Below are 5,966 nucleotides of genomic sequence, written 5' to 3'. Positions count from 1 at the left end.
AATGTTTTCTGAAACCACATAGAGTCAGGGAAAAAAGTTTACTTTTTGGTATCTTTTTGGAGGGAGAAGTATGTCAAATGCTATCAGTTTTCTTTTTTTCCAGTTGACATCATTTGGACTTCTTTTTTTTAACTCTCTTTCTGGCTTAGATACATTTAAATGCAAGATGAAAACCTAGAACTGACATCAGTGAAGCAAGACTAGTATTGTCCAGTGTTACATACTTATATCAGCTGCTTGTTGTTCTGGTGCTTGGGTTTTTTTTATTATTTTATTCCCTCTCCTCCTTTTGGTAGGAGCCTGTAGCTTTTCCTATCTTTTTCCCTTTACCAACTCCTTAAAGTCAGTATTTTTTTATCAGAGGACATAGAAATGTAAGAATCTCCTTTTATCTACTTGGATTCCACTTTGATGGTGACCTCTTCTGCCTTTTTCCTGCCCTTTTAAAGAAGGTTCATACCATGTACTAAGGAAGGTACAGTAGTTGCATGGAGGGGGGGGATAAACCAAGGTTATCAAGAAGTTAAGTTTGACTTTTTTTTTAAGTTAGGAATATAAGTGTAGGCAAGGGGAGCTCTGTACTTCATTGTGAGCACAAGAGAGTAATAACTTGTTCTTTCCCATTAATGATAATTTGTTTTGTGCAACTGACTAGTTGCAGATTAGCTCTTTTAATGTCATTTACTGTTGAATACAGAGAAGAAAAGAACATTTTTGGCTCCTTGCGGATAGATGCCTGGCTAATTGTTGTTAGCACCCATCCACCAGGACAGGATATTAATCAGGAGGTTAATTAAATACCTGTTTCAAATGCAGTAGTTGGGTGAACAGTACCATTATCAACAGTCTTCATTTTTTATTATTTTCTGTTGTTAAATAAATACTTACTTGTAAGGAAGAGATTGTTTAGTTTAGAAATGTCAGCCAGTATGTTTGGTTGCTAGCTTCAGAGAGCAAAGCATTTTGTCAGTTGTAAAAGGAGGAGAAATTGAGAAAAGGAGGCTTTATTTTTCTCTGTGTGGCTGTAGCCAAAATGAAGTTATTAAAACATATTTTTAATTTTAAAATGAGTTATTCCGTGTTATGTGGAGATGAGTGTTGAATTTTCACTTCATTTGCTAATTGCTTGATAATTGTAAATTACCCGTCAGCAGGCAGTGACCTGGCACAGCGATTGGCTGCCGGCCCTATCCATCTTCTCACAGCATTAATATAATTGGCTGAGCAGCAGCACAGTTCTGAGCACTAATGCTCTTTGGGGAAAAAGTGAGAGGATAATTATGACATTGAATTTTTATTGAACGGACATCACCACCTAGGCATGATTTTGTTTTGGACAGCCTCCAAAGCTTCGTGTGTTTGGTTTGTGAGCCTCTAATGATCCGAATCCAGTTCTTTTCATATTGCTCATATATTACCACCTTTCTACAAAGGATTAAAATGCATGAATGCAGGTTTGTAAATTGAATTGCCAACTTACCAGCTGAGTGGTAAGTTGTCTTTGGCACAGGACGCCACAGTTTGATTCCTGGCTGGATTTTTGCTCCTGTGACATGAATATTAAATAAGGAGAGCCTAGCTGCGCTTGTTAAAATTGGCTGTGTAGTGTGTACCTACCTCTAGATATGATATATATGAAATAAATAATGTTGCCAGAAGTTTCAGAAGATGGATCTCAGCACTTTCTAAAAACTGGGATTCCTTTAAAGTGTCACACTGAATTTATCAAAAGCGCAAGGCACTTCTAAAAACTTGATTGGTCAAAAAACACTGGGCCTTAAACGCATAGAGTGCTGAGATTTAAGTGATGTGCAGAGAGAGCATTGCATACATGGATTGTGAGGGTGGAAGCACCACACTGTAGGAAAGGTGGGAAACATCGATGGGGGAGGTTGTTCTTATTTTAAGTTATAGTCTGCTGTTGCCCAAAGATAGCTGAGGGTGTCAGTTCTGTTTCTTTGGATGAAATGAGCATGCTTTTTGTTAGACTGTGAAGATTTTTGAATTTTGAAGAGGACCTTGAAATGTTAAGTCTGGCTCTTTGTCAGCGAGTGTTGTGGCTTGAGGTTAGAACTATGGGACTTGACAGATTTTAACTTGCAGGCTCTGCTGCAGGATGCTGCAAATGAAGAAATAAAGATGAAAAACAGCACCTGAAAGTTCCAGCTAAAATTAATGGAAATGGTAGCAATGAAGATAATTGCCTAGATGTAGGTAGCTGGTCTATGTAATGTTGCAGCAGAGAATAGTGTGTTCCAGCCTGCAGCCCAGGGGTGGAGGAGAGAGCTAGGGAGAAGGGAGGCCTCTGGCATGAGTAGCGAAAGATTAAAGAGGAGGAAAAAGATGAAATGTTACCAGGTGCAGTCATTCTGCATATCTGCAGCATGGGTGTCAGACATAGCCTGCTAACCTGTTGAAAAACCGATACCTACATAATGCTGCAGACATTCTCTTACAACTGCTGTTTGGTCTAGGCATAGTGCAAACAGGAAGGTGAAAATAAACCCGCAAATTTTCTTAACATGCTGTGTGGAAATCCCAGCATGTTGAAGAGAGCATGGAAAGTATGGCATAGGTGCTGTGACACGGGTGCAAAGGTTGCTGTGAACATTGACACGCTCCCACACAATATCCTTGTCTGTAAATTGGAGAGACGTGGATTTGATGGATAGGCGACTCAGTGGATAAGGAGTTGGCTGGATGGTTGAACTCGAACGAGTTGCTATCAGTGGCATGTCTTAATGTCCGAGTGGAGATCGGTGACGAGTGGCGTTCCTCAGGGGGCGGTGTGGGGACCGGTGCTGTTTAACATCTTTGTTAGTGACATGGATGACGGCATTGAGTGCACCCTCAGCAAGTTTGCCGACGACACCAAGCTGTGTGGTGCAGTTGACATGCTGGAGGGAAGGGATGCCATCCAGAGGGACCTGGACAGGCTGGAGAGGGGGGCCACTGCCAACCTCATGGAGTTCAACAAGGCCAAGTGCAAGGTCCTGCACCTGGGTTGGGGCAATCCCAAGCACAAGTACAGGCTGGGTGGAGAGTGGATAGAGAGCAGCCCTGAGGAGAAGGACTTGGGGGTACTGGTGGATGAAAAGCTGGACATGAGCCGGCAGTGTGCGCTGGCAGCCCAGAAAGCCAACCGTATCCCAGTCTGTATCCAGAGAAGTGTGGCCAGCAGGTCGAGGGAGGGGATTCTGCCCCTCTGCTCTCCTGAGACCCCACCTGGAGTGCTGCGTTGATTAAAAATCAAATTATTCTGCACCTGTATAAAATGGGAAGTATAAGAAAAGAAGGTGTTACTAAGAGCCATGTACTTAATTTACGGGATTGCTGACCTGACAGTTTCTCTTTTGTCAATAGGCATAAATATGTACAGTGGATGAATTGTGTACAAAGAGATTTTTATGTTGCGTGGAAACTTTGGCGTTTTGCCTCTTTCAGTGGCAGGGGAGGGGTAGGAAAAAGGGGAAGCTGGGAGCAAGTTCAGTTGTGCCTATGTTGTGAGTTTTCAACATGATTGAAACACAAGTTGCCACAAGGTGAGTGTATGCATCTCAGGGTTTTAAAATGCTGGGTTTGTACGTAAAGTTCAGCACTGCTATCTCATCATCTCATGTATTTTCTGTTCTGGTTTGCATGGGATGAATGTAATTTTAAGATTATTAGCAGTCCTCACCCAGGTCTTCAGGGAGATCACTGTATGTAGGTGAAAACAGAAAGCAGAAAAACATACTTTCAGGTTTAACTTTCAGTTTCTAATCTCTTAAATATGTCATGGAATTACAGAGGGGTGATGTGAAAATTGAAAAGCCTTATATGCAGGGATACTTGGCACCTGCAAACATCAGGCTTCATTTTGCAGTACATCTCACCATAGTGTGAGTAATATGATCTGATTATAAAGACAATAATTTCCTTTTCATTTAATGTCTTTTTGTTCCCCTTTTGGACCTCAGGCTAGTGATGATGCCCTAATCAGTTCCTGGCTTTGGTTCGAATGCCTTGTCAAAGTGTTTGTGTGCTGTAGGAAAGCCTTCTGCTACTCTGTAAAATCAGTTTTGCTGAAACTATAAATACCTCAGAGTGCCTATTAAAATATTTTTTTCCTGTCACTGTCTGATGGTGCTTTTTCATGTTAATAGCATGTAATACTTTATGTTGTGCTGAATTTCATTAAGCTTGAAGTCGACTACTTAAATTACCCACGTACAGGTTTTAGAAGTTTTCAGCAAGGTCTGAAGGCTTGGATTTATGAGTATGTTTGAAAGAATTGAATGGTGTGATGTGCCTGTTTAATCAGATGATCATTACCTAATTGATTTTTTTTTTTTAGGATGCATTAAATTGCCTTGTGTACTTGGTGGACTGGAACAACAACTTATAGTGTAAATAGGTTTGTGTTGCTATAATGCATAGTAAATTCTTTATGAAGGGTAGTTGTGTGGATATGTACAATGGCCATTGCTAATAGCTGTTTAAAATGGAGTATTTCAGTACTGATCATGCAGTTGTCTTACTGCAAGAAGACTCAAGGCACGAAGTCAGTTAGACTTTAGCCTCAGTCTATTCTTTCTCCTTCTTTTGATGTAGAAGTGCCATAAGCTGAAGATGTGCTAATCGCTTGTTCCTTTAACGTTTTTTGTATTCTTGAGTTGCCTATTCAAAAATGAACGTTGTCGGTGGCCTTTGTTTTAAGCGCAGAACTGTAAATATTCAGAGAAACTTTTCTTTCCTCCTTTTTTTAAAATATACAGATTATTTTGATGGTTAATAAAAATATACTGGGTTGGGGGTAGTGGAGTTTCTTGCAGTTTGGTGGTGTTGCTTGGTTTTTTTTTTTTAATTTCTTATGTGGCAGGTTTCAGCTTGGAGTAACTTTTTTTTTTTTTCTTTTTAAAAGGGGTAGAGAAGTTGTAAAACCTCTGGGAATGTGCAGCAAGGGTTTATTGTAATGGAAACGCAAGTCAAGCAGAACTGTAGCAGCACCGAATGTGATTACCTCATTTAGGAGAGGGTTTACAGAGCTCATGTTGGGTAATGTCCCAGATTGGAAATGTCGAATTTACGCCAAGGAAATCAATTGGCTGTTGGCTTGGCAGGTAGGGTTCTCAAGCTAGCAAACACAAATATGTTTACTACTGGGTGGCTAGTTGTGTCTGTGTGTGTTACTTTCTGAAATCATCTTCATTCTGGGAGATTGAAGCGTTCCAAGAAAGTGAGGCTTTCTGTAATGTTTTTCTCTGAACTGTTAACCTAAAGTAGTCCATGCATACGTTGAGTTCTAGTCAAGTGATACGTTTGTTGTCTTCCATGTGTATAAGTGCCCTCATGAGCTAGAGAATATGGAGTAGGTAGCAATTTTTTGTACTCCTAAGCAGCTTTTAGCACAGCTGAGTTAGTATTGGTTAAGCGAGCAGACACAGAAAATGAGGAGGTTTTAATTTCTTAGCCTATTTATTTTGCAAGAACAGAGAATGAATCAATGTGGTTGAATCTTAAGAACAACCAGCGGAGGACAAAACATTGAGGTGCATTCCTTTTTCTTAGACTGATAGATGCATTTCCTACACACACATGAAAAGGGAGTGTGAAGCTTTGATCAGTGCGTGCTTCAGAAGTGTGGTTTTCCAAATTTCTGTTTGATTGGACGCCTTTTTCTTGGGAGGGCGTGTTGGTGTGTTTTATTTTGTTTTGGAGGGTGTGTGTGTTGTGTTATATTTTGGGGTTTTGTTTGTTTGGCCTTTTTTTTCCCCTATGGTCATTTAATTGGAGCTCTCACTACTTGATTATGGACCACCTTAGTAATTTCTGGAAAACAGAAAGATTGAAGCTCTTAAAGATAAATCTTTTCCCAATTTACTCTTCTGCTAAAAACATGTAAATACTTTGAATGAAAATAATTCCTCAGTAAAATTTTATTTGAATGATATATCTACCATCCTGTTGAGCTGCTATACACTTCG

At 40.1% G+C, this 5,966-nt stretch overlaps 1 protein-coding gene across 1 annotated transcript in view; it reads left to right on the top strand.

The window, feature by feature from the left end:
• The window catches only part of LOC104510768 (AT-rich interactive domain-containing protein 1B-like), a gene marked incomplete at its 3' end in the record, with an annotated part of 71,802 nt that overhangs the window by 3,326 nt on the left and 62,510 nt on the right, over positions 1 to 5,966 (top strand). The window lies entirely within an intron of this gene.

The sequence above is a fragment of the Eurypyga helias genome, unplaced genomic scaffold (genome assembly GCF_000690775.1).
Source record: "Eurypyga helias isolate BGI_N326 unplaced genomic scaffold, ASM69077v1 scaffold14506, whole genome shotgun sequence".
Taxonomy (NCBI): domain Eukaryota; kingdom Metazoa; phylum Chordata; class Aves; order Eurypygiformes; family Eurypygidae; genus Eurypyga; species Eurypyga helias.
This window is presented reverse-complemented; position numbering and strand designations above follow the sequence as displayed.